The 19,252-nt window shown below is 37.3% G+C and overlaps 1 long non-coding RNA gene across 1 annotated transcript in view; it reads left to right on the top strand.

Moving 5' to 3' along the window:
• LOC147912665 (uncharacterized) overlaps window positions 1-15,068 on the top strand; it is a 99,199-nt gene extending 84,131 nt beyond the window's left edge. Inside the window, exons 3-4 of the long non-coding RNA XR_015549758.1 lie at window positions 13,168-13,243; window positions 14,071-15,068. This is a non-coding gene — a long non-coding RNA (uncharacterized LOC147912665). The remainder of the gene's footprint in view (window positions 1-13,167; window positions 13,244-14,070) is intronic.
• Window positions 15,069-19,252: the final 4,184 nt, after the last annotated feature.

Genomic DNA, 19,252 nt, shown 5'->3' on the forward strand with positions numbered 1-19,252 from the left:
TCCAATTACCACATGGTACAACCAAGCCTGCACTTACTTCGTTTATACCTCTCCCAGGCTGCACACAAAGCATTTCTGGGATCTAATTGGCATGCAAGGCAGGACAAACTATGCACAACAAATTGGGTGTGAAACAATGTTCATTTAGATTGTGCCCTTTCCACAAAAGTGCTGTTTGGGAAGTTTTTTGAAAACACCTAGGGGTTTGAAGGCTTTCTTTAACTCACTCTTGCTGCAGTCTCTTGGCTGACTTCCCTGGAAGTTGTTTGGTTATGATTTGATACTTTTACTTAAAATGCTGCTCTTTGGAGTATGCCTCTTTTAGATCCTGAGAACGTGGCATTATAGTCAAGGCTGCACAGGAAGATGATAAATTAGTCTTTCGAAAACTAAGGTCATTCGAATCAGATTATCTCATTAAGCTTGGATACAAATTACAGTGAGAGATCAGCAGATGCTTTGAAGCAAAACCTATATTAGCTATAGGTTCCTTTTATTCAGAAACACTGCAGAAAGAAATTGGTTTGATAGATGATCAATAGTAGTTCCTATCTAGTGTTAAATATTATTGTTTAAAAAGTAATGTCCTTTAGGAAGAAATTCTATTGTCCTAGTAGTCTGAATGGACTTATCTTTCCTCCTCTGGCTTTCGGACCACAAATCACTTATTTCAATTGTTTGTTTGCTTGGTTCTCATTCTTAAAGAACTTCAAGACCCTTAAGGAAATGTCATAGTCATCCTTTTATGCCCTAGTCCCTAGTACAGGTCCTGCCTCATAGTATGCACTCAACACATTATTACAGAAGAAAGGAGAGATAGAAGGGAGGGAGGGACGAAGGAAGGCAGAATGGAAAAGGAGAAAATTAAAGTTTAACTGGCTTAGTTTGAAAATAGAAATGTTTAGTTCAAAAAAGAGTCTAAAATAATTTTTCTAGACTTGCCTGCTCATGGCAATAACTTGCTTATGAAAATAATCAATAATTTTCATCTTTATGAGATCATTTCCATCAGCATAAAAGCATGTTGTTATATCTCTCCTATTAAAAAGTAAGAAAAGAACCCCCCCCCATGTTATAGGATCAAAGAAGTTGCATGACTTTCCCAAGGCCACACAAGGATTAAGGTGAAGACTAAACACTAGAACTGAGTCTCCTTGTCCTCAAGCTCTTTTATCTCTCTAAAAACAAATGGAGCAACACAACAGGGTATGATTAAACAATACAATCATCTCTTCCGCTCACCCTCACTTCTTCCTGCAGGGCTTATTCTGAACCCCCTTCCTGGCCAGACTATAAATGCCAAAATACTCCACTTTGCAATTCTCTTCCTTCACTCCTGGCTTCCACGTGGTCAGCTTTTCTGATTCAACTACTAGGCTTTTCTAAAGGGAGAGACCAGCCTTTCCCTCAGCCAGGACGTGTCCAGTGTGCAGACTGGGAGTAAATGGCCTTGGCTCTCCATGACTAGAGAACAAGCACTTGTTCCTGAGCTTGGTGCTGGAGACTCCTCTCGGTCAGGTACCAAGCTGTAGCTCTTCTTCAGCTCCCAAACCAATGCCTTCTACCCTCCCTTTCTTCCGGAGACAACTGCCCCATTGACTCGTCTGTCTATTTACGTACTCTCCCATCACCAAGCCTCAGTTCTCATTGTTCTGAGGTTGGCAGGTATCCATAGTGGTCTCCTCTAACTTGTATTAAGGAATCTAAGGTGTGCTCCTGCCCCCAATCCCAATACCTTTCTACCCCTCACCTCCTCTGAGCCCTAACAGACTGCATACTCAAGTGGCCCTCAGTGGTCATTGATATACCTCTGCCTTGAGCTTCATTGTGCTAAGGAAGAGGATGCCTCAAGAGGAATGAGGGTCTCCTCGTGGCCTCTCTGTATTCCTGAAAACATATGGCACAGAGGTCTTTACTTAATTCACTGCTTATGCTTTCATATATTCACCAAATATTACTGAGTGTGGCCAGGCACTAAAAATGCCTTCTATGACCCCACCAACTACTGCCTCATTTCTTTTCTCTTTTTTCGCAATCAACATCCTCAAATGAGCTCGCTAGACTCTCTCTCTCCCTCTCTTCTCACATTCTTTTTAAAAACGAATTCATAGTGGTTTCACCATAGCTTAACACTGCTTTCTTAAGGTCCCAAATGACTCTCATGTTGTGAAATCCAATGTAAAATCCCAGTCTTTTTCCATTTTTTGACCTATCGGCATCATGCGATGCAGCTGCTAACTCTCTCTTTATGTATTTCATTCATTTGCTTCCTGGACACCATACCCTTTTCTTGGTTTCCCTCCTATCTCGCTGATCATTCCCTCCTGGGTTCCTTTGAGGCCCTCTCTCTTTTGCCTGATCCCCTGATAGTGAAGTAGCTCATATGCCAGTCCTTATCCTTATCTCCATTTTTATGCCTATTTCGTGGATCTAATTCAGTCTTGTGGCATTTAATGCTTTCTAATTGCTGAGAGCTCCCAGATTTATTCCCTCTCTAAAGATGATGATACCTGCACTGCAACCATACCCACTCAAGTCTTACTGTTTTAGGACATTCCAAGAACGTCAATTGCCAACATCTCCCGCTGGTCTCTACTCCTGCTTGTGTGCACATTTAGCGGGACAGAATTGTCAAAGAATAAATGTGCCCCGAAAGCAAGCCTCAACCAATTACTGGCAGGAGTTGGTATATAAAGACCCAGCTCTCTCATCCTTCTAGTTAGGTATTCTAAAATACATGTTTCACCGTGGCTCCCACCATTCCCTAGTGGCATTAAGTTCTAATTGCCCACAATATCAATTTGCTTGATAACTTACACTTTATTGGCCATCTTCCCTTCCCACTCTCACTTCCGAACTTCCTTTCCAGTGTTTCCTGGGTTTACCTCCCAAAACAAATCAAGTGTATTTGAATCCTTGTCTTAGGGTTTGTTTCTGGGATAAAACTAGAAAGCCATTCTCAACTACAATCTCATATGTCCAATTGGTGATTTCACATCTTCATTTTGATGTCTGATAGGCACTTCAAATTTTACATGTCCCAAATAGAACTTCTGACCTTCCCTCTCCTGAAAAATGGATTATATCCGTAGCCTTCCTCATCTCAGCTGATGACAACTCCATCTTGGCAGTTGTACAACCTCAGTCTCTAAATTCTGGTTGACTCACCTTTGTTTCTCACAGCTTAAAAGCCTCCCCACCTATTTATCTTGTTCTACCTTTTATTTTTTTCTATAGTACTTATCTTATACAATGTTATATAATCTGCATATCTATTATGTAATTTTATTTTCTGTTCCACCCTACTAGATTGTAAACTCCATGAAAGACTGGACCTTTGTCATGTTCATTGGACATGACCCTGCCTTCTATATGCTTATAATCTGCCTTATGTCCAATTTTTTTGAGCAGTTTTAGATTCTTTTATTTTTAGGAAGCATATGTTTATATAATTATATCTACATAGATAATTGTGAATTTAGATTGAAAGTGGAGACAAATAATACTAATAATCTTAGTGGCCAGGATCTGTAATGGTCACATAAAAGAAAACATCATTTTTATGGCAGGCGAGTCCAAATTTTAATATATGTATAGTTGACTACATACTCTTAAAATATCTCTTCCTTTTATTAAGTTAGAATGATAAGTAGTTGGGTACTCTTCGTGAAAATCTTAAGGACCAATTTGAAATAGCACATTATCGACAAAGTCATTTTCTAAATTTTCAAGAGAAAAATGCTGGAAAATCATCACCACCACTAGTTTAGAGAAAAAGCAGATCTTCCTTTTCATTTTTATTAACAAAATATCTTTGGCATAAATCTCTGAAATTTTGCCTAGTTCTCATCGGCAGATAGGTCCATTTCCCTGTGTAAATACAGGAAATATTTGAAGTGCTAAATCGGTATCTATTGTTTGCTTTTCTTTGCTTGTTTATTTTGAGTGTTGGTGATGTTTTCTTTTTAGGGAATAGTATTGCTTAATTTATAGGTAGAAGAACAGATATTTTACAATGAATTGGCATGTTGGCTTAGTAAAAGCTTAAAATATACAGATCAGTTAAGGTATTGCCATTGAGTGTTTGTAGAAACAAGATTGTATGATCAATTCGAATAAGACCCAGTTTTAAGATAAATTGGGGGCTGGCCCAGGGGCCAGCCCTGGTGGCGTAGCAGTTAAGTGCACACACTCTGCTGCAGTGGCCCGGGGTTTGAAGGTTCGGATCCCTGGCGTGCACCCATGCACCACTTGTTAAGCCATGCTGTAGCAGAGTCCCATATAAAGTAGAGGAAGATGGGAAAAGGGAAGGATTGGCATCGGATGATAGCTCTGGGCTAGTCCTCCTCACAAAGAGAAAAAAAAGATCAATCTGCTGACAAATTAGGTAATTTATTGTGTTTTGTTTTGACTAACATCCAACAGCCCATTTACCCTTATAGGTTTCTTTGGTTGACTTTTTTTCTTAATGCCTCATCTGTAGAAGTCACCTGTAATCATCTTTTCCAACTTCTCATTCCATCTCTGATCCTTCTCTATAGGATTCCCAACAGCTGCCATCCCAGCCCTGTGAAAGCATATCTGGTGACTCAAGGATGCACTTTTCAAGTAGGGTGCGGAAAGGATTGTGGGCTTTGTTTTCACTGTATCTGTGTTCAATTACCCACGTGGATCATTGTCAACTTCAGATGACAGAGGAAAGAAAAATCAAAAAAACTTCACTAGCTGTAAAGTCAAAACCTCTGTGAACCTCACTTTCCTCAACCATAAAGTGAAGGTAAAATTGCTCTGTGGAGGATGTTAGGAAGAATGCAATATTTGTTGTGTGTGCCCGATCCACAGAAGTTATCCAATAAGTGGTAGATATTGTCACTCATTCCTGCATCTCTCCCATAGCTCTGCTTGTTGTCCAGTTGAGAACATTTTCCTTTTTATTACTTAATAAGCCTTAGACCACAGTACTGCTTGTTAGAAATCTACTTCCGACTTCAGAAAACCATTTGCCTTTCTTAAACCAGTTGCCTTTCTTAAACTATTTTCTGCTTCCCACTTACTACATAACTCAATAGTTTGTGAATCTCCTTGAACTACCAAAAACTGTAAAGGTTTTAAGGTCCATCAGTAGCCATTATACAGTTCCTATGGTTACTACACTTGTTTTTCTGTACTTAAATTGAATGCTGGCAAAAAATCTTTTTGTTGCTGTTTTTAGTCAACCATTTCAAACCCTTTTTAGGAGTGTTGGGATGTAATAAATGACATTCAAATGGTAAATGCTTTCCCCAAAAGTGAAGAATCATTACTTTAGACTCAAAAGGATAATTAAGTCTTGGTTTAGATGAGGTTTGTTTTAGCATTCTCCTTAACAAAGGCTTTTACTGATCAGAATAAAAAGGCCAAAGTGATCATGAGCTAGGTTCTTCATCTTTCTAGTTGTTTTGTCCTTTATAAGTATTTCATATGCTAGCTACAGATCCTTCATTTGATTAAAGCAAGATCTCTAAAAGACACATACCTGATAATATTTTGTTAGTCTACTTTGAGTTAGAGTAGTACAAGAAATACTACAAGATTGTTTCCTTAGTCTCACAAATCAGTTTTATTTTCACAAATTCATTGCCTGTTTGATGCAAATTAATGAGATATTAGGTCAGACAATGATTGAGTTAGGAGGATTTTTTTTTTCTATATGCCTCCAGGAGAATATTGGCTCTCGCATAAATACCAGATGTTGTTTTTACAGGTCTATTTAACTGCAGTTGTGTTCGTGTACCACTTATTAACAGCCCAAAGACTTGTTCCTCCTCCTCAGGTAAACACTAAATTCCCTCCATCCATCATTAAAGGTTGTTTATCAAGATGCTGCAGATGAATTAGTGTAAGCTTTATCATCCAATGTAGCCCCGCTGGATACCTTAGCTGGAATGAATTCTTGAAATTAAGAAGCTTAGTGATGATAAGGAAAGAAAGGTTCATTCTTTTTTCCCTTAGATTCCAAAAAAACAGAAAATCCCTCCCCCTCCAAAAAAAAAAAAAAAGAGTCCTGAGAAACTTCCAAGAGAATTCTTATATTGCAATTAATATAGCAATTATCAACCATGGGAACAGTAACTATCATATGTGACCCTCAGTGATACACTTTAGTTTCTTTTATGCTTGGTGCACACTAGGATGGAACATAGTCATTTCTTCTTCTTAATTCTTTTGGAATGGTTGATGTTTGGTAGTATTGCTTTGAGGATTGATAGTCCTTCTGAAAACACCACTACAAAGAAATCTCTTTAGGTAGGTGTTGCTTCAATATGAACTATAATATGTTCAAAGCAACTACAAAATAGAACGCTTAATTTCCTAGGAGTCTCAAACTGGAACTAATTTTGTTTACAGAGATAGAGGAATAAACATTCCGTGATGCTAATATGACTTCAAAAGCATTGATGATAGACTTGTCAAAATATCAATTTCCTGCATATGTGTGCACTAGGAGACAATCTTTGAGAAAACCAGGATGCAAAACTCAGAATAAGGGCCGGCCCCGTGGCTTAGTGGTTAAGTGCGTGCGCTCTGATGCTGGCGGCCCAGGTTCGGATCCCGGGCACGCCCCAAGGCACCACTTCTCCGTCCAACGCGAGGCCGAGTCCCACGTACAGCAACTAGAAGGATGTGAACCTACGACATACAACTATCTACTGGGGCTTTGGGGGGAAAAACATGAATAAATAAAATCTTTAAAAAAAAAAAAAAAAAAAACTCAGAATAAAAGATAAAAAGAATTTCAGGGCAGAAATAGACGTCTGTAAATCATTTCTTTCTGAGCACAGAACAAGGAGTTAGTAATCAGATAATATTTTTCATCTTAATTCAGTGAAGAGCTAAAAAAATTTATACGTTTGCCTTGTTATTATTCTCTTTACCTGAAAAATTAATGAATCACATTTAATGTTCTAGTTTTGCTCTTTTGATACTAAAATACACTTGCTAGCTGAAATGAGTTATAGAAACTTAATAAGATTAATCAATTTTCTCATTCCTGTTTTCAGAAGAAAAAAATTTCCAGAATATAATATGGGAAGGTGTGGAAATCTGGAATGTTTTATTATAATTATTTGTTTATAATTAACACTCTACTCTAAATTAAATTTAAGGAAGACTCATATTAAAAAATATTTTTATACTCTTCCTTTAAAATGTCCATAAGAGGGGACGGCCCGATGGCGTAGCAGTTAAGTGAGTGTGCTCCACTTCCGCAGCCCAGGGTTTGCAGGTTCGGATCCTGGGCAGGCACCAACGCACTGCTTGTCAAGCCATGCTGTGGCTTGACATATAAAGTAGAGGAAGATGGGCATGGATGTCAGCCCAGGGCCACTGTTCCTGAGCAAAAAGAGGAGGATTGGCAACAGATGTTAGCTCAGGGCTAATCCTCCTCACACACACACACACACACACACACACACACACACAAAATGTCCACAAGACGTACACCTTCCCTGGAATAAGTTATTTCAGGCAGCATCACATTTAGTTCAGAACTGTTTGGCAAATGAGGGGAAGTAACAAGTTAGGTGCTTCAGTTCTCAGTGTCCAATAAAGTGACTTATGTACATTCTTCTGACACCAAAATTTAGAGTAAGCTTTTTAAAGAAATTATTCCTTATATGAGACTTTGAGTAACACAGTGGACATTAATACAAGTATTTGACATAGTAAAAGAGTTTAAGTTCTGGGGTTTTTTCCCTGCTTGATTAATGAACTTTATTTTTTTTTTACTTCCAGCTTTGTTGAGGTATAATTGACAAATAAAAATTGTATATTTTTAAGGTGTACAGCATGATGATTTAGTATATATATATGTTGTGAAGTGATCATCACAATCAATCAAGTTAACACATCTATCACCTCACATAGTTACCTTTTGTGTGTGTGTGCCTGTGTGTGTGCATGTGTGTGTGTGTGTTAAGAAAACTTAAGACCTAGTCTCTTGGGAAATTTCAAGTGTACAATCCAGTACTATTAACTATAGTCACCATGTTGTACATTATATCCCCAGAACTTATTCATCGTGTAAATGGAAGTTTGTACCCTTTGATCAACATCTCTCAATTTCCTCCATCCCCCAGCCCCTGGCAACCACATTCCACTCTCTGGTTCTATGAGTTCTGCTTTTTTAGATTCCACATAAAAGTGAGATCATATGGTATTTTTCTTTCTGTGTCTGACTTATTTCACTTAGCTTAATGTCCTCTAGGTTCACCCAAGTTTAAGTTCTGTTCTGATAATTAAAGTATGAATTAGACACAATTCTTGTTCTCAAGGAGTTAAGAATCTAAGACAGAAGGCAAACAAAGACACCATGTTACAACAAGACTAGCACAATGATAGACATATACACAGGGCATCATGGGGGTAGAGAGTGGGGTTAAGAGAAATTTCACGAAGCTATCCCTGGGAAAAGTCACCAAGATAATAGTTAGGGAGACAGAGTGAGAATTGTTTGCAGGTGTCAGGGCAAGGGAGAGGGGAAAGCAGGGAGATGGATAGACTTGCCCAGGGAAGAGACTACACAAGTAAAGACTAGAAAGAAGGCACCTTGTTTTAACCATTTGTATTTCGTCCTCTGTGAACTGATATTTCATCTTTCTTGCACACTTTTCTTATGATTGTCTGCCTTAATTTGTATTAAATTGTTGGAAGTCTTTTCCTGGAAACGAACACACTCCATCTGTTACACGTGTGACAAAATTTCTCTTTCATACAGAAGTTTTCATTTTGATATAAATTTATCAATTTTTCTTTATGGCTTTTTTTTAATTCAAAAGAATCTTCCTTTCTCCCAAATGATAAACATATAACGTTGTCATTATGTTTTATATTTTTGTTTTTATTTTTAGCCATTTAAACAATTATTAATAAAGCATGAGAAAAAATCTTGGAGGATACTGTTATGGGTTGAATTGTGTCCCCCAAGAAAAGATATGTTGAAGTTCTAAACACCCCTGTGTCTCAGAATGTAAACTTATTTAGAAATAGGACCTTTGCAGATGTAACTAGTTAAAATAAGATGAAATCATACTGGCTATAGGCTGGGTCCCTAATCCAATATGACTGGTATCTTTATAAAAAGAATACTCTGTAAAGAGACACAGACACAGGGAGAACACAATGTGAAGATAGAACTGGAATGACGCATCTACAAGCCAAGGAACGCCCAAGAGTGCCAGAAAACCACCAGAAACTAGGAAGAGGCAAGGAAGGATTCTCCTCTACGTTTCAGGGAAAGTATGGCCCTGCTGACACTGATTTTGGACTTTCAGCCCCCAAAACTGTGAGACAATAAATTTCTGCTGTTTTAAGTCACCTAGTTTTTGGTGCTTTGTTACAGCAGCCCTAGGAAACAGAGATTTATAGCAAATTGATAATAGTGGTTAGAGGTGCAAGGAAAGAGGGAAGAGACTAGAATTGGGGAGAGGGGATCAGAAGAAAGAGGAGGATTGGGTGTCATTGTGAACTATGGCAAATGGTGGGGAGTGGGAAGAGGAATCACATACTGCCTAGTATTGCTAAGGCATAAACTGTAAGTCATGGATTGTTCAATGTTGACCCGGAAAAGGGGAAAGAATAGAATGGGTAGTATTGTGCAAAGTGCATTAAAGAAATTAATAACTAAGCCAGTGTTTCTTGCAAGTTTCAGCCTCAGTACCCCAACATTAAGGGAGTGTTGAAACATAAGGGTTTGCTTCTCTTTTAAAGTTATGGGAGTCACCCACAGAACATGTCTAAAATGTCTAGGTCTTACCCACAAAGATTCTGACAGATTCTACAAGCCTAGGAATGAGCTCATGTATCTGCAGCATGTCTACAATTTACCATGTGCCTCTTTCCCTCCCTATGTTCTCATCTTGCAATCCTCCCATCTCACATTCTGCAATCTTCACTGAATTTCTCTCAGTTTCTGACCATGTCATGCATCAAGGTCTTCTCACATGTTGTTTCTTCTTATGGATACTTTCCTCTTCCCTCTCATTAATTTAGCTCACTTGTATACATTCCATGACTATTCCTTACACACACAGAAACACACACTCTCTTCTCCATGGTAGGGAGACGTTCCTCTGTTCTGAGCTCCTGTAGCAGCCTCTACTACCACTTACATAGAACCTGCTATGCGGTGTATATTTCCTCCAATAGACAGAAAGTTCCAAAAGTTAGAATTGTGCTTTATTCCCCGTTACCTACTGAATGTCTATAAAAGTGCCTGCTCCATGATAGGTACTCAAAAGATACACAAAGAAAGAACAAACAGAGGAGGTGCATTAATACATCCCACAGACAGCCTATCTCATATTATAGATGGCTTAGGTAAGGTTTCAAACAATAATAAACTGTGGATAATGCATAGATAGCTTTGTACACAAATCCCTAAACACCTTGTATTCTGTATTTCTGATTTCCTAAAGGGATAGGATTCTATATTGCTAATCAAAAAGCACCTCATATGCTTCAGATACCACATTTAGTATTGGCAGAATTATATCTAGTTGTGAAATTTGCCTTGATATAAAAACTATTCTACTTGTTCATGGCTGTGGGTTGCAGAGGTGCCCATGAATAAGGCTAATATTTTCTCAATGCAGAGCTCTGAATTTGCTCTAATATCTTGGCAAATAATCATGAGATGATATATTCATATGCCATAAAGTGTGGCAAATATAATTTGTGCCTAACTAAAAATTTTAAGACATGCTATCAAAAAGCCAATTTGTGTACGGTTGAAACTGAATATGATTCCTCTGGGACGTGTGATTTTGAGAACTGTTTATTTATGGGCTTAATTGATGTTCAAAGATCATTGCAAGCTACTTGAAGAAAGGGATAATGCTTTAATTATGGTCTCATGGAAAATAGTAGGAAATCAATCAACATTTAGATAATGAAAGGAGGAATAACAGCAATACAGAAACAGAAACACATATACATGTAATGACAACTAAATTAGACACCATAATCTTAACCCAAAGGTGCCATATTAAGAGTTGGTAGTACTGGTGTGTGTGTTCTTGGCCAGCTGAACTACTAGAATCCGTGGGGTGAATATACTTAACTTCAAAGAAAACCAAACATTTCAGACAGACTTCTTTGATAAACAGCTTTTTATTGTATAGAAATGGGATAGAGACATCATAAGGTTCACCTTGTCTTCTGAAGCACGCAGAGGATTACACTTCCCTGAACCTATGCATTTAGACTGGGCTGTATAACTATGTCTAGCCAATAGCTTGCAGGCAGACATAATGTGTGTCACTTTCAGGTCAAATGTTTAATTTCAGTAAGAGATCCTAAAGTGCTTTTTTCCCCTGCTATATCAAGAAGTTCCCGTGATCTAGATGGTCCAGCTACATGATGGTAGAGATTACGTTATCTGTGCTGCTGGGCAATGTCATGGAGGACATTTGCCCATACCTGTGGAGGACTTTGAGAAGAAATCAAACTTTTGTTGTCTGTGAGATTTGGGTATTCTTTATTATCACAGCATAGACTAAACCATCCAGCTTAATACAGCACAAATTTTTTCAATGATCAAATGTATTCAAGTTGTCCAAACATCCAAATGCACTAAGAAACTTAACAAGGAAGAAAGTTTTCAGAAATCTGGAAGTATTTTAGTTTCACCTTTCTGAGACTCCACTTTCTGAACTTTCTTGGTCTAACAAAAGTCTCTTCTTGAGAATAAAGTGACTCAATGTCTATATAAGTCTTTAATTACTTTGATATTTAACAGATGCAGTAGAGAAGTTAATATAGACAATGAATGTAGTCTTAAGCAGCCGCCCCAGGGAGGTACAAAAATTGGTTGCTAGTAGGGGTGACCTTTAACTAACAGAAGAATGGAATAGCACTGATCACCTTAGGGATTTAATGTGGTTGTTTAAGAAAAGAGATTGCCTGTTGAAGGTGGCCTTTGGCAGCTAGTGCTGTATTTATGCTGTCAGTGACTCAGCCAACACTGTGACTTTATGTTCCAAAAAAGTAGATCAAGATAAAATGAACTACTGTATTTTTTACTAAAGAAAATTAGAAAATGTTATTGTCAGTAGTTTAAAACTTCAGACTGAAAGGAACCTTAAATATCGTTTCTTTTTTCCCAGATTAGGAAGCTTTGATCCAAAGAGTCCCTTGGCAGAGGCAGATCCAAGACAAGAACCCAGGTCTCCAAAATCCCAGGCCAGTGGTCTCCCATAAGTATTTAGGAAAGAATGAGAATTATTTGCAAATTTTGAATTTTAAAAATTCTGAGTCATAAAATTCTGGCCTGAAATTTTGTTTTTTGATTCATATGAGAGATGAAACTGACCTGGCAAGAGATAACTATATCCTCTACCATCAACATCCTAACCAAGACTGAAAAAGTTGAATCATCCCTTGGTATTAACATATGAAGCTGATAGCTCTTGAGGAAATAACAGTACATTAGGTCCAAAGGGGAATAGCAAATGAAAATGCAAGCCTGAATTTGTCTGCCTAACACACACTCATCCTCAGACCTCAAGTGAAACGAACACTGCCTCAAGAAGTCCTTCCCTGGAGGACCCTTCATAGTATGCAGAGCTGGTTTCATGGGCACTCAGTCTGTGCAGTTGCAGAGCCCTGTGCTTGCTCTGCTGTCACTATCTTCAAATTCTTAATTTTTGAACAAGGTGCCCTGCATTTTCATTTTGCACAGGACCCTGCAAGTTATATAGCTGGTCCTGATATTATGCTAATTCCCTCTGCTGTTTGCACTCATAACATCCTGTATTTTTCCTTCCTAGCATGACTATTTAATTATGTAAGTATTTGCTATCTTTTTTCAGTCTTAATAGTGTACGCTCCACAAAAACAGGAATTAGGTTTTATCTTTTTCACTATTTTTATCCACAGTGCTTAGTGGAGTTAAGACAGATGCTTTGATGAGTAGATGGAGGAATAAATCAATGAATTAATGAATTTTGAGTAAATGAATGAATAAAAGAAACCTGGGGAAAACTGAGTTTGAACAGAATGGTAGACGGCATGGAGTATTTTTGGGTGCAGGAAAAATTAAGGTAGATATATAAAGGGGGAGGAAATACAAGAGTTCTCATTAGCTTTTGAGGCACAAAATGATAACGTGTTTATTGCTTGTGTTTCCAGGTTGAATTTTACATCCTTAAACATTGTGTTCCCTCTGCTTCCTTAGCAGGAATAAAATATCATGGCATATTTTAAGGTATGGTACTGTATTCATTTACCATCTACTATGTCATATACTTTATTTGATTGAATCCTCACAAAACTCTGTAATGTTAGTTCCCTATTTTTCAAATAAGGAAATTGAGGCTCCAAAAGATGAAATAATTTTCCCAAGGTAACATCAGAAAAGGAAGTTATGGGATTTGGAAACAGGTTTTGTTGAGAAAAATTCTCAAAATCTTCCTGCTATTTGCAGATGCTTCCTTAGCTTAGGCATTTTCTGTTGAAGTGTATAGGCAGCTACTTCGTGTGTGCCGACAGTGTGTGACTAGTGGAAGGAAACCAGGTAGAATATATTTAGCACCAGCTACAGGTTGTTCTTAGAACCTTTTCTAGATGAACTAAATTTCAAAGACCTTGCAGTGTGTCCTTAGAAACGTTTACTTTCCGTCAGAGTCTTGGAAGAAGATAAGAAACTGAGACTAACTTTTCAACCAAAGATATTCCAATTACAAATACAATAATTTTTCAGAGAAATTTGAAGAGAAAAGATTTATGGCCAGAGCAATAGTGCGGTATTTATCTTTCTTAAATACTGCAATATTGAAAGAAAATGGACCTTTAATTAAGAAAATAAGACATAACAGTCTAATCTGACTATTTTATCTAGTTGAACCATATAATTAATAAAATATGCATATCCTATCACTTCGAGATAGCTCTTGGCAACAGAAAAATAGCCTCGGAGTAATGTGCATGCTTACCTGCAGCCAAAATCCTACTGTTACTGGTATTGTTTTATATCATTAATGCTATAACCAACCTTTAATTGAATTTTCATTATACTGTGTTCTCTCGGTTTAGATACTAGTCATGGTCCTGCTACCTAGATGTCAAAGAGAGAAAGAAGTCACCTGGAGCCCTCGGCAAGCAGGAAATTAACGTGATGTGGAAGTTGGATGAATAGGATAAATAGTTCCCTTACATAAAGAATATAAGGTCCTCCTCACTTCATTCCATACACCAAAATAAATCCAATCTTAAAGAGCTAAATATAAAAAACGAAAATGTGAAAATATTAGGTTAAAGTTACGAGTTTGAGGATCAGATAATTTGGAATTTCATTTTGGCTCCACTGCTGGGTGATGTTCAGCAACACGCTTTACCTCTACCTCAGTCTCTTATTCTGTAAAATGAAAATATACTTTTATAAAGTTGTTTTGAGGGATTAAGTGAGATAACGCATGTAACGTTATTAGTACTTTCCTTAGGCACATGTAAGAAGTACAGTAATGTTGATATCACTGTTAATTCAATCAACATGAATCTCCTCACACAGATCACTGTCAGTTATAATGTAACACATTTAAGCAGAAATATTAGACAACACAAATACCATTGAGTTTGAATTTGAATGTTGAAAACATTATCTAAATAAGTCTCAAGAAAAAGTCAATTTTCTACTTGACGTTGTTAGCGCGTGCATGCACTCTTTTACTTTTTATAAAGTTTACATACAATGACAATCACAGCACACAATTTGATGAGTTTTGACAAATGTGTAAACCTACGTGACCAATAATACTGCAATGAAGATACAGAATATTTCCATCACCCTTGTCAATCTCCATCCCCCAGAGTGAATCATTGTTTTGATGCCTATCACAAAGGTTTAGTTTTCCTGTTCATGAATTTAGTATAAATGGATTCACACATTACATACCCCTTTTTGAATGACCTGTTCCCCTCAATATAATGTTCTTGAACTTTATTCATGGTGTTATGCCTATCAGTAGTTTATGCTTTTTGTTGTATGAAGTAGTATTCCATTAAATAAATAATACCACAATTTGTTTACTCATTCCCCTATTGATGGACTTTTTTTTCCTAGTTTCTTCTCCTTGAATTCTTTAAACATATTTACAATGGGTGTTTTAAGTCCTTAGTCTTCTAATTCTATCAGCTGGTCTATTTATATCGATGACTATTTTTCTTGTGTCATATTTTGTGTCATATTTTCCTGCTTCTTCACATACTTATCAATTTGTATTGTATACTTGAATATGGATAATACATTGGAGACACCTGGATTATATTGTCTTCATTTAAAGGATATTGTTTTAGTCTGATAGACAGTTACATTCCTAAGCAAATCCTTTCCATCCTTTCAAGCTTTTGTTTTTCCCCAGCATTTTAATATGGAAATTTCCAGACATACAGAAAGCTTGAAAGAATTGTACAATGAAAACTCATAACCCACCAACCACTCTGTAGGTTCTACAGTTGGCACTTTGCTATATTCCTTCAAATATATAAATACAAATCTATCCATTCATCCAACTGTTTTACATTCTAATTCTTTTGAAAGTGAGTGGCAAACGTAACTATCCTTCACACCTAGATTTTAGCCTGTTAGGCTTTTTATTCTTTATTAATATGAATCTATATTGATTTTGTCCTTAGTCCTGAGAGCCTAGCTCCTATTCTAGGCTGTGGTTCTTACTCTCAGAATGAGGACTTTATAGCTTTAATTGAATGCCTGAGAGTCTCACCAAGATTACTCTGGTTGGGATATAACTTTAAAGTCTCCCAGCACTGTGTGTCCTCTGATGTCTCTGTTCAGATCTCAGCCACACAGCAGCCATTCTTTGTGAGTCTTGCCACACGTTTGATCAGCACAGCCCAGTCCTCAAGTTCTCCCTCTTGCAGAAGTCTGAGGGGGGTGGGGGTCCCTCTACAGCTCACTTCTCTCTGTACAATGCTCCAAATACCAGCTGCCTCACCACCCTAGAACTTTAGCTTAAAGTGAACCCTATGTTCTGCTTAGACTTCAACTCCTTGTGTCAGTAGCTAGGACAGCCCTGCCCAAAAGAACTTTCTGTGATGATGCAAATATTCTATATCCGCTCTGGAACCACTAGCCATATGTGGAGATGAGCACTAGAAATGTGACTGTTTGAGGAACTGGATTTATAATTTAAATTTTAGTTAGTTTTAATTTTAATTACCACATATCACTAGTGGGTACCAACGGGTATATTGGACACAACGCAGGTCTAGAAAATATCCCCAGGCAGAAAGCAAGCAAATGTGGTGCTCTCATCTAGTATTTTCCTTCTCTCAAAGATCACGTTTATTTGTGACCTATTGGGTCAATGGCTGAAAAGAAGTGCCTTATGTTTTGTCCAGTTTTATCATTTCTTTTTTACTGGAAAAAGGCAAATCTAATGCAATTATTCATGCTCAGGACTAAATTGGATTTTGTTTAACTGAAAGACATGAATTAATTCAGCTAAATATGCAATTCTGACTGCCTAGTAAAACAAATAGCGGGAAAAGAATGGCCCGTCTCCATTAGAACTGGGCTAGGTCAGATACCTTTACATGCATTCCTATGACTGGTATTGTTTGACTCCTCACATAGTGCATTTTATCTCTTGTGTAGGGTATGGGCAGTCATACTTCCTAGTGATTCCAACCTAGCCTTGAAGAGTTATTTCACAAAAATGTGGTTATACAAAGTTGTATTTGAAGAACAAACAAAAGCAAAAGGAATAAAGTCAAACTGCTGTGTAATGAGTTGGCCTCAACAAAGGAGACCACAATAGCACAAAAGTTGAAGTTGGTTCCCTGAGCTTCCTTTGTGCTGTTAGGTCCTGCATTTGCCTTTATCGTACCATTTGCAATCCAGAATATCTTCACCCTTATTAGACTGTGAGCAACTTGAGTGCAAGTCTTTCATGTCTGTGTCTCTAGTGCCCAGCGTCATACTTAGTACATCATAGGCATCAATAAACATGCTAAATGAACAAATAAAAGAATTACTTATTCTATCTGTGTCTTTACGAAAGTCAACTGGTTAAGAAGCTGGAAGTGTTAACTTAAAGCCTTATTTTCTTCTCAGGCTTGTGAGAATGGAAGAAAGTTGCAAAACACCTTACCATTAGAGGCAGATCACAGAAATCATAAAAGAGAAGGATTGTTCTCAAGACTAATTGCTCAAACTTAGGTCCACAGAGTTCCAGTTTTGACCTTCAACAGACTCATAGAATTTCATGCAGAGAATGCAACATGTCATGCATTGAATGATAAAGATGTTTTCACTTCAAAATCCAGCCTTCCCTGGAAAATTCTACTTTTTAGCCCAAAGTCATGTGTGTGTACCAAAGAAAGCTGTGTTCAAGCAACCCATTATTCTATTTTCCCATACTTGTGTGCTGTTGCTCATTAAAGTTTGTCGTTTGTACAGTGACCAAAACCCAGAGTACACACACAGCATTAATAAAATGTTCTATCCATTTTCTGTTTAATTCTTCTATATAATTTTCTTGCCATTGCACATTTTGCTTAGTTCAATTGGATGCATGGTTTCTTCTTTAGGTCTCCACAAGATGACTAAGAGTCCCTCTGTAATCCCAGAAAGAAATGAATAAAGACTCAGTTATGGAGTGTATTAAATGTAAGCTGCACTGTAACCGGCAATACATCTCTACTAGTTCAGTGCAACATGAGGGAAGATGGGGACTCAATATGAATTAGATTTCAACAGGCTCCGGAGGGGAGCCCTTTCCACATTCACTCTACTTCCAAATACAGCAAGCTATCTTAAAATATACATTTTTATGAAAAGATGCTTCTGATCCTGAAATTATTTCTTTGCCCAAAAAAAGTCACTGCTGTATTTGACAGACTGCTTTATTACTTTTAATCTATTTTGTCATTTTTGTATTAAATTCACTATTAATACTCAAAGCAATGAACATGCACATAATTTTGTGCCACTTTCCATTATTCCTACTAAAAAGTTTTGGAATTAGTTCAGTTATGATTCTTCTGTGTAAGTTGAAATGTCAGTTTTATAATTGCAAGTACGTAGAGAGGTCCTTCTAGGATAAAGAAGGCGGATTCTACAGCCATCACGCATAATTTAATTTTTAGTTTAGTTTTAGTTTCCAACCTTCACATGCACATTTCTTTCTTTACTGTTACTTATCACATTCCCTTGTATGTTAATGTCTACCGATGGAGTTAGTTGCTTGAATTTTACTAAAGCTAGAAGTTAGATTTTTCTAGCATATCTGATAAATAGGGCTTAGTGTTTGAGTTGCTGACTCAGGCCTTTTCCTGTTAGGAGACTACCTCTGTAAATGTAAATTCTGGAGTGCCTAAATATTTGGCAAAAGCTATTTCTAAGATGATTTAGAAAACTAACAGAAAATAGATCATACTGACAATTAATCAATTAGCTCTTGGGGATAAGAAAGGCAAAGCAATCGCATGGAATCAGCGGCACTGATGGTGCCAGAGCTAATAGCCTGGAGAAGCAAACTGACTTTTGATTGTAGAAAATGGAAACAATTGCATTGACTTCTAAATACAAAGTCAATTTTATGAAGAGAGTTCAAGTGGATTGTGAATGGTTATTACTAATCCAAACACACGCTTTTCTCTTGGCAGATCTGCTCCCTCAAGAATACAAGTACATAATTAATGTGATAGGAACATGTCTTGTTTAGATGAGGGTGAGAAAGCATGGTTTTACATCTTGTCTTATCTAGCAGCCACACTAACTTGATGACTCCTTGGCAAAGGAGTGTTCATATTTTTCTAGCTCGAGTGCCCCTAAGACTGTTCTTGTTGTTGCCTTGATGAACTTATCTTCAGCTTGGACAGAAACAAATACAATTAGTCCTTGAAGGAAGTGGATCATCTGGTCATTAGCAAAAGAAGTATTAGCTACATGGGTTCCAATAAGGGTTTTTTCTTTTTTTTCTAATCCCCAGCTCATGCTGGCTACTAAATTTTAGAAGATTTCTTAACTTTCATTTGGCAATCCTTCGTTCCCATTCTGTAACTTCTGACTTTTTCACATATACAACTCCCTAAATATTTCTTCACATATAAGATGAATCTTCTCTCATAGTTCTTGTGATGTTAAACTAGTTTAGGAATTATCTTCGATTTTATTCTTTGTCTTGCCTGAGATTCTGGTCTCTACTCCTAGCCTATTCAAGCCCACTCATTTCTTGTCCCATGTCTATTATGA

This window comes from Ceratotherium simum, chromosome 34 (assembly GCF_057802395.1).
Source record: "Ceratotherium simum simum isolate JZ-2026a chromosome 34, ASM5780239v1, whole genome shotgun sequence".
NCBI lineage: Eukaryota > Metazoa > Chordata > Mammalia > Perissodactyla > Rhinocerotidae > Ceratotherium > Ceratotherium simum.